The sequence below is a fragment of the Pan paniscus genome, chromosome X, assembly GCF_029289425.2.
Source record: "Pan paniscus chromosome X, NHGRI_mPanPan1-v2.0_pri, whole genome shotgun sequence".
NCBI lineage: Eukaryota > Metazoa > Chordata > Mammalia > Primates > Hominidae > Pan > Pan paniscus.
The window spans coordinates 94,559,733-94,574,387 of record NC_073272.2 but is presented as its reverse complement, the minus strand read 5'-3'; positions in this window follow the sequence as shown (position 1 = coordinate 94,574,387).

Here is a 14,655-nt window from a genome sequence, read left to right as displayed (position 1 = left end):
CTACAGTTTTTTTCTGGAACACTTTTCTCAGATCTAACTTGTAAAATATGTGATGAATTACTTTTCTTAATGTGAAATTCCATCTGTGGCAAGTTGCATTTATTTTTATGTGTACATCTGTGATAACATCTCTATTTCCTCAGTTTGTATCTAATATGTGGTCACTATTGTCAACCTTATAGTTACTGATTTTATAAGGTCAGAAATAAATTTCATAATGAGATACTTTTACTTGGCATTTCCTTTTTTCAGTATCTTGATAATGTTTGCATTGTAAACATTTCATTTTCGGTAGGGGGAAAAAGTAGCAATAGTACATAGAACCATAAATAAAACATAACAGACCTTAATGAGTGTTGATATAAAGCCAATATGTTAAGTGCATTTATATGTGTGAGCTATGCTACAACTAATCCTACATAAGGAAAATAAAAAAATTAGAAAAAAATCAAGAAAAAAATAATTAAAAAAATTGCATGTCAGTATTTCAAAAATAAACCTGAATTTTTAAAAAATTAACAAAGCACTTGTAATAATGCTAGAATAATAAAAACCCTCCAATTGCTGAAGACATTGTACTACTGCATTTAAACCACTTAATCCTATTGTATTTTATGTAATCATTAATAGAGCTAATGTTAAGAGAGTTCCTAAAAATAATATTATTTTCTCATAGAATTGCTGTGATAATTAAATGAATAAAAGCATATAAAGTACTGAGAACACTGCCACAGTAAATAATACCTACTTTCCTACCGTAAGTGTATGAGCTTCTGATAACAGAAGTTTTGACTACTTCATTCACTGCCTTATCTCTGATGCTTATAAAAGTGGGTGACATGAGGGGCAGTCAATAAATATTCATTTAAACTTATGTCGAATAAGTGAAGGCTCTAGGGGACATTGTCATAACCTCCTTTGTATCTCCAGTACTTGTGAAACTATTTTAAGAAAGGATGTTTAATTAATGTGAATTGAACTTTTCAATACAGTTCTTAGAATATTTGCACCTCTAAAAACAAAGCTATTTACTGACTTTATTTGGTCTCAACAATTAAAGAAAAGAAGTCCCTGTGGTCAAAATGAAATGTTTTCAAGAAAGGCCTTGAAACATTAGAAACATAACGTGGAACAGTTTTCTCTGACATTTTCCAGGCCATTACTCTAGAGCGACTGAAATGTGTCTTTACCTGCATTGTAAAACTGGCCATCTACATTAGTGATAGTTTTTCTTAAAAAAATACTCAAACAATAATAACCTTTCTTCTTTCTCCCATTTCAACTAGGGATTATGTGTTTTACAAAATATAGCATTATCAGCCCAATATCTATGCCTGCCACTCTGATGATTAACATTGCGATGCTCCATATTTTGAGGGAACAAGCTTTGGCTGTGATTTAGTAATGTCATATAAACAAAACCAAAATATTAAGCTGTTATTGTCATTTGAGTGGTGAGAAAAGTGACAGAAAATGTCAAAGATAAGTACCTCAATTGGCAATGGAATTGCTTTTAGTTTTAATATGAGGCATGCATCTGCCAAATAGAGAAACACCCACAGTGCACAATAAGTGAATTTTGACAAAACAAATTGGCTTTCTCTCAACCACTGATGTTGTATTATCTAAAAGAAAAGCAACATGGTTGCTTAGAAAAGTATCAAAATGCCTAAGTATTTCTGGCAATTAAATGTAATCCATCTGAAATCTGAGGAGCTTGAGGCACAAACACAATAGAAAGTGATTTCTCTCTTGCTCTGTTTCTAATCAAAGATGCCTGCACCGTTGACTGCTTTTTTACATCATCTGATATCACATCCTTGATTCATGATTAATGCTCTCAACAAACCTCAATGAATCCTTTACGTGTAATATGCTTTTCCAAACTTCAGTACAATTTTGTTTTAACAAAAAATCAAATATGTGTTGCTAGAGATTGGCCAGTGTCTTGCACATAGCAGGCACTTGGAAGCAGCGTAGTATCAGACAGTGAATCTGCTACAAAATAGTTATATGCCCTTGGGCAAGACACTTTGTAACCTCATTGAATATTCACTCCTCATCTGTAACATGATCTGGTATTTTCTTTACAGGACTGATGTAAGTGACAAGTGAGATCATTTATTGGAAAGTCCCTTGGGGAATGTAAAAAATATACAGCAATAAGTAGTAAGTGCTTATTACTATCAAGTTAATTTGATTAATTTTCCAATTCTAAAAAAAACCTATGAAATAAAGAAGATATTTCTGATTTTAAATATTCATGCATATATTTAAGATAATCTAAATTTTGAAATGTTTTAGATTATTATTTGGAAGTAATTTTAGACCTACAGAAAAGTTGCAAAAATAGTAGATATTTTCTAAACACTCTTCACTTATTTTCACTTAATGGTAACATAAACATAGTATACTTATAAACACATACTGCACTTATAAACCTATAACATAACAACTGTGCTTATAAAAACTAGGAAATTAAATTGGGTACAACACTATTAACTAATATATAGACTTTATTTGAATTTTGTCAATTTTCCTACTAATGCTTTTCATTGGATTAGAATCCAATCCCTGATCCTACAGTTCATTAGTAGTGATGTCTATTTAGTTTCCTACAATCTTGGCCAGTCTCTTGGTCTTTTTTTTTTTTTTTTTTTCTGTCTTTTATAATTTGACACTTTGGAAGACAATTGGTTAGGCATACCTTAGGGTGCCATTCCACATGGGTATGTCTGCTTTGTTTCAATGATTAGAATAAAGGTAATATATTTTTTGGTAAGAATGCCACAATCACCCATCTTAAACGGTCCATATTAATGTCTATCTGCATCTTGACTGGTAAGTCATGCTTATGTCTCATCTCTTTCTGCAGGATCTATCTCACCTTCAATTTGGGCCCAGTTTGTTCCACAACCTCAGAACTCAAAAGAATTTTGCTGTTTCTTCTTATTCCTTTTACTTTTCATTGTAATGTTAGGAGTGGTGCATCCCCAAGTGGATACAGAAAGTCCACATTTTGGATTTTTTTGTGTAGCTTGTGCTTGCTTCTAGACAGGATTTTGTTCCTTTGAATTTTTTATAATTAGGGTGAACTGAGCCTTTTGTCTTTTGGCAGTGGTTTATATCAACCCAAAGCCCCATTGCTATCTCCCTTTTCTCTGCTCTATAGGTTTCTTGTTCTGCCTTTACTTGCCACAAAGCCTTTCAGTGGAGCAGAAGTGTAACAGATTATGTTCTGATAATTTATTATTTTTCTTATTTGACTTACAGTTACTTTGAAATTTGGGTATTCTCTGTCTTTGAATAATGCTAAGTGCATATTCTTTGAGGGGATTTATTTCTATTTTTCCTTCCTTTTCTGTATGTCTATAATGGATATCTGTCTTCAGTACTCAGAGTCCAATGTGTGTATATATTTATTCTACTGTCTCTTCAAAGTAACAAACTTTAACCTGTTAATCTTTAAAAGGGAAGTGTGTGTTTCTCATATAAGTTTGTAATAAGTGCTATGGGGATAAAAAATAATATTAAAATGTGTTTAAATTTGTGTGCAACAATCATAATGTCTCGTGTACTGAGAATATTTGCAGATGTTAAGCTATATTCTCAGCATAAATTAGGAAGTTGAGTGTTGCTGCACCATGCAGAGAAGATCATTCGTATTGTATATTGACATAATGTTTATACTATTGTATTCTCTGTTGTACAGAGAAAACACTTATCCTGATTAATTTCAGTGTTATATTCTATGACTGCCATTCAATGTTTTTAATATAAAATTATCTATAATAATTTTGCAATATATGTAACAAACCTGCATTGTACTATAATGGGGAGTTTTGAAAATACTCTGAATCATAAATATTTATTCCCTGTCATTGGGTGTCTCCAAATTAAACTGACTAACTTCAAATGTCAACCATCCATTTTTGAGAGGTAGCAATTCTGTCATTTTGCAATGACACCAGAAAAATACAACTGAGGATACTCATTTAACTAAAATTAAGTTATGGTATGTTTATTATATATGATTCTGTGATATATACTACAAAATGGATTATTGCTACTTAATACTGTTACCTGGAGACATGTTTCTTACTAGTAAAAGGGGAATTAGTCTATCAGCTTTGGTACAATTTGTCATTTGTTAGATGCCACTTCATTAGCAAATAAAGCACTTTTGAAAAATCTAAAAATATTTGGACTTAAAATAAAATGATAATATGTTAGAAAAAAGAATAGAGGAACACTAAATGATCAGTTTTTCATTAAGGTATATAAGAAATAGAGGGTTAAAACACAAGATACCCCAAAATTTGATTTTAATTTTGATCACAGAAGGGAAAAGTAAATGGAATTTTATTATAGTTTAATTATTGATTGTAAAGTACTAATAACCTTTAACTTCTGAATAGTAAGAGGCCAGACTACTTATCTTTTGAATGCATAAAGATAATTCTGTGGTGAAAGAAGCAATATTGCCTTTAGGAATTCATCAAAGTATTTGAACTGAGATAAAATTATCACACATATCTCCACCACCCCCCCGAAAAAAAGTGTCAATATATACCAAAAAGAAAATAAGAAAGACAATTTGGAAACAAGTATAATTAATTGTTTATAATATGAAAAAAAAGTAGACCAAGGAAATTAAGTAGGGATGACAGCCAAATACATTTAGGGTTTTTCCTTGTTCTATACACAGTGGATATCTATAAGGTTGTTCAATGCCTATTTTTCTCTATTGCTGATAACACAACAAATCCACCCAGCAGGGCTCCTATTCCAGTTGATTTAGTTGGGCCTGACTTCATCTCACCCACTCTTCCCATCACAGAGATGGACATATGACTGGACATCTCCAGTCAGTCATCAACAGGATTGTAAGACTTCGGTCAATAATTACTCAGGTTAGGATGGGAGTGTGAATGGGGGTGGGGTGTCTGTGGTCTTGCTACCACCTTAGTATCCAACTAAATTTTAGAGTTGTAGAGAAAAACAGCTTCAAAGATATTCTCCAAATTTCTGGATCTTGTCCTATAAGCCTATTCCATTTATGTAAGGCAATAATTTACCCCTCTTTGCCTTTTTTCTGACTCTATTTTGCGTTAATTTGCATCACTAGCAGTAAAGAAATCTTGACTCTTTATGCATGCTCATCCTCTGTCTTCTATATAGTAATTTGTAGTGGAAAGACAGGATGAAATTTGTTAAGAATGTCTGTGAAAATTGTCTTAGAGTCAGTAAATTATTTCATGTTTCACCAAATAACCTTGCAGGGATTTGGTTCTAATGTACCTGAGCAGGTTAGATTTCTTTGCGATTGACTATAGCCAATCTTATAATTATAAGAGCTGAAGAAATGATAGGATTCATAAAATAGCACAGATGAAAAATCACCCAAGATCCCAAAGTATAAAGTTGGATCCTTTTCTAGCCAATACGTAAAGTTATAACCAACAAATATCAAAAAATAAAATGCCAAAAGGTAGATAATATAAAAAAGAATAAAGAAAGAACAAGGGTATGTTAACCGCATTTAATTAATCTAATTTACTGAGTTGAGTTGAATATTTGAAAAACAGATTTACTCACTCTTTCAATAGGATACTAAACATACTTCAACTTGACTTTTCAGTTTAAATTCTTAACTTTTTTTTTTTTTTTTTTTTTTTTTTTGACAGAATCTCACTCTGTTGCCCAGGCTGGAGTGCAATGCACGATCTCGGGTCACTGCAAGCTCCGCCTCCCAGGTTGAAGTGATTCTCCTGCCTCAGCCTCCCAAGTAGCTGGGATTACAGGCACCCGCTACCAAAAATTAATAAGAAAGACAATTTGGAAACAAGTATAATTAATTGTTTATAATGTGATAAAGGAAAAAAAAGTAGACCAGAGGAAATGAAGTAGGGATGAGAGCCAAATACATTTAGGGTTTTTCCTTGTATCTGTACAAGGTTTTTACCATGTTGGTCAGGCTGGTCTCAAACTCCTGACCTCAGGTGATTCACTCGCCTCAGCCACCCAAAGTGCTGGGATTACAGGCATGACCCACAGCGCCCAGCCAATACTTAACTTTTGAAAGTGAGTTGATAAATTAATTTTGCCTCCTGATAGAAACAATAATTAGAGAAAATAATATATCTACATAATGTTGGTCCTATGCAATGATGTGACTTAAGGGCCTAGTCATGCAATGCCCTAACACTAGTTTATCTCCTTTTTTCTCTTCTATATTGAGTTGAAGATCTATACCAACATGTTAATGACAATCATTTTCACTTAGTCTGAGCCCTAAAATCTTGACCATAATAGTCTATGACTAATCATTTTGTCACTGTTAACTAGAGGTAGTTTTTTAACTCAGAATTCTATGACTGTAGGAGGATAAAGCACCAAGAAAAGCATAGCTGGTAATTACCACTTATTCTCTGTGAAGTATGGCTTTAAGTATTTGCAAGTATTGCCACATTTGATTCTCACAGCTACCCTATGGTCTAATAATTAGAGCATCATCTTCATTTGTCATATTAGAAAACTGGAACACAGAAAGGTTAATTAAACTTTTCAAGGTTACATAGTGCTTGGCAGAATCCCCAGTCTTGAACATTTTGTTCTGCTACCTCTTACTCTAATTTAAAAAGCAGGGGTGGAGCGGGCTGAGGTAGGGCTGCAGAGAGCCCCTTAGTCAGGAAGGCCTGGTTTAAATATTCATTCTTCTATGCACTAGCTATCTCCTACCTATGTAAACTTGTGTAAGTTGCTTAAGCACTGAGTCTCAATTTTTCTTCCATTCAAATAGGGATAAAATACTTACATTTCAGGGTTGTTATAAGGATGAAATGAAGTAATGTTAGTAATAATCTAGCAGAGTTACTGGAGTTTGCTGTTTGCATTTTTAATTCCTCTATGTTCTTGGTAAATAGATCTTCTCATTCTGAAGGGATTTATTCAAATATCATCCTTTAATAGAACTTTTACCAGGTTCTTGGACATGGTTTTTTTTTTGTTTTATTTACCCTGTAGTTTTACATTTTTACATTTTAAAAATTTGATACATAATAATTGTACATGTTTATGGAGAACATGTAATAAGTAATTTCATACAATGTATAATGATCAAATCAAATCAGGGTATTTAGGATACCCATCACCTCAAACATTTATCATTACTTTGAACCAGCAAATTATTGGTTTTTATTGTTGGTAATATTTCAAATCTTCTCTTCTAGCTATTGGGAAATGTACATACATTGTTGCTAACTACACTCACCCTACTGGGCTATTGAACACTAGGACATATTTCTTCCATCTAATCACATGTTTATATCCATTACCCAGCCTCTCTTCATCCCCACTCCCCAACTTACATACACCCTTCATAGCCTCTGATAACCATAAGTATCAGGCAGATGCCACCTTTTAAGCAGAACATTCAGTCTGTTCACATTATTGTAACAATTTGATAATATTTTATATTTGTAGATTTTTTAAAATATAGCATCCTCCTTTCCTTTCACATATCATTAAGTTGCTATGTAAAGTTTCCATTCAATTGTTTTATATCCAGGATAATTTGGAAATTTGTTAATTTCAAAATTTCACTGTACTTTTCTGGTTCCTTAAATGGCTTTAATTTTCAGCACTAGTAATCAGATGTATATTTTCTACCATTTCTACCATGTATCAGGTTGTTGAAAAAGTAAGTGCAGTCTTTGCCATAAATGTAATTGCAAAAAGCACAATTACATTTGCTTCATCCTAATATATTTTCTATAATATCATTATGTTAAAACAATTTATTAATTATTTTTCCCACCAAGTTGTTTGGGTTTTCCACTGCTCTCCTTTCAACTCCAAAAGGTAAAACTTCTGTAATACTTGCAGTTTCTATTCTTCTCCCAATTTTCAGAAAAGGCATTTGGAACTATTTACATCCTCTCTCTACACCACAGCTCCACAACCTTGCTTTTAGTAGTAATAATTATATAATAAATTACTAGAAATTCCCTTACATTACATTAAATTACCTCTTCTATTTCACTATTGTTTAGCATTCATATTACACAATCCCAGATGGATTATATCTTCTATTTAGATGTAACCCAGTGTATTGCAGCATTAATTACACACGAGTATTTCTACTATTTTACATCTATCCTGATCTCAACACTTCAGTCCTCTTGTTTTCTGTAGAATTTCTTTTTCCTGACTGTTTTCTTGAGTTTTTTGGTCTATATTATTGACTCTGAGTTCTTAACAAAAGCAGATACTGTACCTTTCTTTGATTATGATAGTTAAGTGTATCTTAGTAATGAATAAATTTTATGGGCTGAATTATTATTTTTCTCAATAGCTTCAAATGTTACAGATCAGATGGCCATCACTAGTCTTATATCTCTCTTTTACAACTGCCTTTTTCTTTTGGCTAAATGTTTGTAAAACTTTTCTCATTATCCCAGAGCTGAGAACATTTACCTGGATTTTAATTTTTGTGTGTGTTGTTTCTCACAATTCTAGCCTGAAACTTTATGAATCTGTTCATTTTCTGCTATTTTTACATCTTTCACCAATTTACTTAAAGAAAGTTTCTAATTTCTTCTATTATTTGTTCATTTATAATCACATTTCTCCATTTTTTCTTTGTTTCATCTTCCAGAATGCTTGTGAATTGCACATCACTTCTCCTTGACACATTTTTTAATCTCTCATCTTTTCTTTCAAGGTTTACAATATTGTATTTTGTTCCGTGCTTGAGATTTTTTTCAATTTAAGTTACTGAATACCCGACAGTAACCATCACCTCCCTCAATTTGTCTATCATATTTTTGTTTAGAAATAGTGTTTTGCTTCTAGAAAGTCCCCATTTGTACAATGCTTAAATATTTTAAGTGCTTTATTGTCATTAATTTGTCCATTTCTTCAAGTCATTCACTTAGTTAGAGTCTATTTCTGAATATTCCCTTTGTTCTTTCTCTGGCTAGGTAGCTCCATCTCTTGTCTGTCAAAGTTTGCAAATGGAAAATAAAATCTTAGGACCCCAATTCACTATGCCAAAAGAAAAAAAATAAGCTGAAAGCTGAGTCATGCAAGAAAGTGACATTCTTTGTGTTCCTAAGCAGATAGCTACAGATAAAAGGTTAAACATCTCCACAGGAAGCTACTCTATGTTCACCTTATCTTATGCTCACCTTACAGAGCTTGAGACAAACACATAATTGATTTATATATTAAGTATCCCTTTGCATAATGTCAGACCACTGACAGTACTCAGGAAGAAGCTTCTTTTTACGCAGGTCTCACATTCCTGCAGTTTTCGGGGTGAATTACCAGAACAACTTGTGCTCATAGGTGACCAAAGAAATCACATCAGTTCATGGTAACCAATGTCACCCTTGCCTTGAGAGAGGAGATAGAGATAGATTGCTGAAAACCAAACTTTTCCTACAATCAGAACTTTTAATAAACTTTCCCAAGTATCTCCTCAGGCCTGGAGAGGAGGAAATATGCTTAATCCTTTCTGCCAGGAGTCACCCTGAGCCCTTTTGTGCCTTCCTCTGACTGCCATGCAGCCACTTGACTCAGGAAAGGCAGATGGGTTACACTTGGGAGTGAATAGAGACAGAATATGTTTATGCCAAATTATCTGCAAAATGACCAAGCATGTGCATTTTAAGACATCTGAAACAACTTATAAATTGCTCCCTCAGAATAATTGTATTTTATTTATTTCTTCTGTACAAGAAATATATGAGAGGCCAATTTGAATACTCTCACAACAGTTGTTTAAAAAAAATCATTGTACTTGATTAAAAAAATTTTTCTCATTTTAATTTTTATTTCTTTATATACTTATGAGGAAAGACAATAGGAATAACTTATTGAGAGCTTATTATGTGCCAAATATTATTTTAAGAAAATTATATCCTTTAATAATTCTCAAAACAGCAGTGTGCATTATTATTTTCATAAATCTTACTGGTATATTGTTAAGGAAAAAATTGACCTCAAAATAATATAGCATAACATTTCACTCATTTTAAAAGATAAATATATATGTTACATATAGATATAAGCTATATGTTAATATATCTATATCTATACAAACAATTAGAAAAAACACAACAAAGTATGGGAAAATAGGTTTGGAATGGAGTGAGAGTAAACTTTCACTTTTTTGTTGTATACAGTTTTTTATCTTTTTTTTTACAATGAATGCATATTATGTATTGCTTGTATAATTGACAAAGTAAAATGATTTTTAAAATAAGTAAATATGACATATTTGATTTTAGGAACTCTGCTAAGCACTGTACATATATCACTTAATATTCAACAGAACACTTTTAGAAAAATGCTGTTATGATCCCCAGTTTATATGTAAGATAACTGAGAAAATAACCAGCTAAGTACCTTGCCCACAGGTCACGCTGTGAACAAGTAGCAAAGCTAAGATTTAAACTCAAACAATCTGACACTAGCATCTGTGTTATTGACTACTATGTTATACTGACCCCTCAACTTCAGAAATAGGTATATGATGTTTACAAGACAGATTAATAAATAACAAATGTACAAGACAGATTATTCTATATGAAAATATTTTTTATATTTCTTAGTATTTTGCTTTAGCTTATTAGCAACTGATCTTGGAGAACTCATTTTATAAAACCATTGCATAATTAATCCTACAGGCTTAATTGGAGTGAAGAAAAAAAGAACATATGGGAAGCAAAAGTAAATCCTGTCTTATTTATGGATCCTTAGAAGTGTCATAAAAAGAAAAGCAAGAAAAATACAGAAGGACAAAACAGATATGTTTCTTGACTTTTCTTTTACAATCTAGAAAAATGTCTGCACATCCACATGAATATTAATTGTAATGTAAGAGTAATACATAGGAAAATCTCTTAAAAGTTAAATGAATAAATGATATCTGAATTTCATTAAATAGAATGCTCTAAAATAATTAAAATAAATACATTATTCTAAATCTATTTACATAATTGGATCTCGAAATCATAATGTTAAATAAAAACTCAAGTTGCTTAAATGCCATCCTTGTATCTATTTAAAACATTGAACTCTACTTTGCTTGTTACCGGTTAAGCACATCAGGAATTCTAGAATAAAACTGCCTGTGTTGGAATCTCAATTCTTTCAATGTTTACTATTTCTGTCACCTTTGACACGCTATCTTCTTGTGTCTCTACTCCTCATCCGTAAGTGAAAAAAGCATGGTAAATACCTAATAGGTTGTTGTGAAATTAAATTAGATTAACTATTCAACGTACTTAGAAGAGTACATTATACGTATTAAACAAATGTATTTTAAAATTTTGTATGTTGAATGAAAGTATAAAACAAAAACTGACATAGAAACACAAATTCAAAATGAATTTAGCAATGAATGCAGGGAATATGAAATTCATGAAGAACTGGGGAATTACAACTCAATCAGCACTGTTTTTTTAATTAAAAATTCTAAAGCAAAAGTGGCTTAATGTTAGCATTTAGATTGATGATCTCTAAATTATAAAAGATGGCAAAATGTGAAAAAAACTGCAACAAGCATCTATAAATTCTGGATAAATATTAAAAAAACTGTCATGTAGCAACTTTCTAAAAAAGAAAAATTGCCAGACTAACAAAACAATTGGGAACCATAAGCCAGAAATATAAATTTTTAAATTATTTTTATTTTTAGTTTTTGTGGGTACATAGTAAGTGTATATATTTATTGGGTACATGAGATATTTTGTTACAGACATGCAATGTGACATAATCGCATCATGGAGAATGGGTTGTCCTTCCCTCAAGCCTTTGTGTTAAAAACAATCCTCTTTTAATTATTAAAAAATGTACAATTGTTATTATTGACTATAGTCATCCTGTTGTGTTATCAAATAGCAAGTCTTACTCATTATTCCTAGCGATTTTTTTGGTACCCATTAACCATTCTAACCTCCCACCCAAGCCACCACTACCCTTCCAGCCTCTGGTAACCATCCTTCTACTCTCTATGTTCATGAGTTTAATTGTTTTGATTTTTAAATGCCACAAATAAATGAGAATATGGAACATGGAATGTTTGTCTCCACTTCCATCCATGTTGTTGCAAATGACATGATCTCATTTTTTTATGGCCGAATAGTACTCAGTTGTGCATATATACCACATTTTCTCTATCCACTCATTTGTTGAGGGAAACTTAATTTTCATTCAAATCTTAGCTAATGTGAACAGTGCTGCAACAAACAGAGCAGATGTCTTTGATATTACTGTTTTACTACTTTATTTTGGGTATATGCCCAGCAGTGAGATTGTTGGAAAATATGGTAGCTCCATTTTCAGTTTTTATGAGGAACCTTCAAACAGCCCTGCAAACTGAAGCTTACTCCTTGTAATATAGGAAAGAGAAAAACAGGTCACATTGTCATTGCCTTCCTTCTCTGTAACTAAAAATGCTTTGAGCCTAACATCTGGATAAATTGTGCCCAACATTGACCTTTGTTTTTATTCTGTCTTTATAGAAATGTCTCTTATTAAAAAAAAAAAAAACTGTTTGCCTTCATGACATACAGATGCCTAGCCCATCTGCACTGCCACCTCCTGATAATGGGAAACAGCTGTTTATTCTAGTAACAGGACTAGGACACTGACTAAAATATATATGAGACAGTATATTTAAATTTGCTCAGTCTGTCTTTTCTAACAACCTATAGTCTACTGTTCACTTAAGTTCTGTAGTAGAACTGTAAGTCAGGATATTAACATCTTTGCCATATACACCCCAGAGTACAGGCAGGTCATTGCAAAGGAGCAGTTTTACTCCTATTCCTCTGGGACCACTCCCTGCAACTAAACCTTCTGTCAGCAGGAAGAATCCAGAGTGGTTGTCATCCTTTTTCCATCTCTATAGCCAACACTTTAAGAATAAGGTATATAAAAGCCAAAGAAGAGAACTGAAAATGAGTTTACAAAAATGATATCAGTGAGAAAAGTTGGAACAGTAAGGCAAGCTAACACCCCCTCCCCATCTTGCCTTTTCCTTAATTATTCCTGGGCTGTTGAGCTGAGCTAACTTTGGAAAACATTTAGGCTGCAGTGTAAATTATAATGGGCCTTGCCCAAAACTCAATTGTTTTTGTAAAGCTAATGGGAGGCTATCAGGCTTGCAGTAGAAGAGGAGCCTGAGTCCAGCTAAGGTGCAGACATAAATGGTTGTCAGCCATTATTTCAGAGGTTATAAGATCTGCAACTTCCCCCAATTACTCCTGCAAATAACATCACTATTGTAGATTGGTCTTCTGAGATATATTTCCAGGTTTTTTTTATGTCTATCTGGACTGCCAACCCTGCTCCTGTGATACCACCCAGAAGCAATTCAGGCCACAGAAGGACAGCTTTAACCTTTCATGATTTTATCTCTGTTCCAACACCATCAGCAGTAAGCACCTGTTACCTTGCCACTCCTCCCCTTTCCCCCAAACTGCCTTTGAGAAGTCCCTAACTTATGGATTTGGATGAGATAATTTGAATACAAACTCTATCTCCTATGTGTCATGTCCAGCCTTGTGTCTATTAAACTCTTACTCTACTACAATGCCATGGTCTTTCTTTATGCAGCGGGCAGGAAAAACGCCTTGGGCAGTTACAGCTTGCCTTTTTAAATTTTTAGATGTGTTATTTAATTTTGCAATTATTTTCTTAATGGTTTTATTTTCTGTGTTTTGTGTAATCTAGAATCATGAAAGTATTTTATCTTCATACAGAAAAACATTTGTTTTGAAATTCACATTAAATCTCTGATATACTTTAAATTGATTTTTAACCTTCTACGACAGAGGTTTTATTATTTTCCATGTGAACAGAATATACAACGGAACTAGCAGCCTTTATTAAGAGTGATTTTCTTTCTCTCTCAGCACTAGAAAAGGCTTTTTTTTTTGTAAATCAGTAGAACATTCACTGTAGAAGTCTGGCTTAGCAGTTATTTTTACTGAGCTCATTGACATTGTCATTTTATTACATTTTGGCTTCTATCATTAGTATTGAACACTCATCGGTCAATTTTATTTTCTCACCCTTGGTTATGTGCCCTTTTTTTTTTTTGCTATGTCTGCTTTTAAGATTTTATCTTTGCTTTTGGTTTTCAGCAGTTTATTAACAGCTGTAGAGATTTTTTTTTCTCCTCTGTACTTATCCTTCTTTGGGAGAGTTGATCTTCTTGAATCTATGACTTAATGTATTTTATCACTTTTGGAAAATTCTAAGCCAGTATTTCTTTAAGTATTGCTGTGTTCTATTATCTCTCCTGTTCTTTTCAGGTGGCAGTTGCACATAAAAGAACTCTTATGCCATATTCCACGTAGTTCTTACATTTTTTCATGCTAAAACCATTTTTTCTAAACTTCTGTGATTCAATCTTAAAATTTTCTATGTATCAATTTGTCAGTATACTAATACTCTCTTATATTATTATAGTCTCAGCATATTGCTTCCTCAGAGAGCCCATTTCTGATTACTCTAACAGATTTGCCTTTCTTGCCATGTCTTTATTACATTTTTTTATTACATATATCTCTACCAAAACTTAGCTCATTGATTTGTTCGTGTATTTAATGTGGGTCTTTCCAGGCTAAAATGTAAATT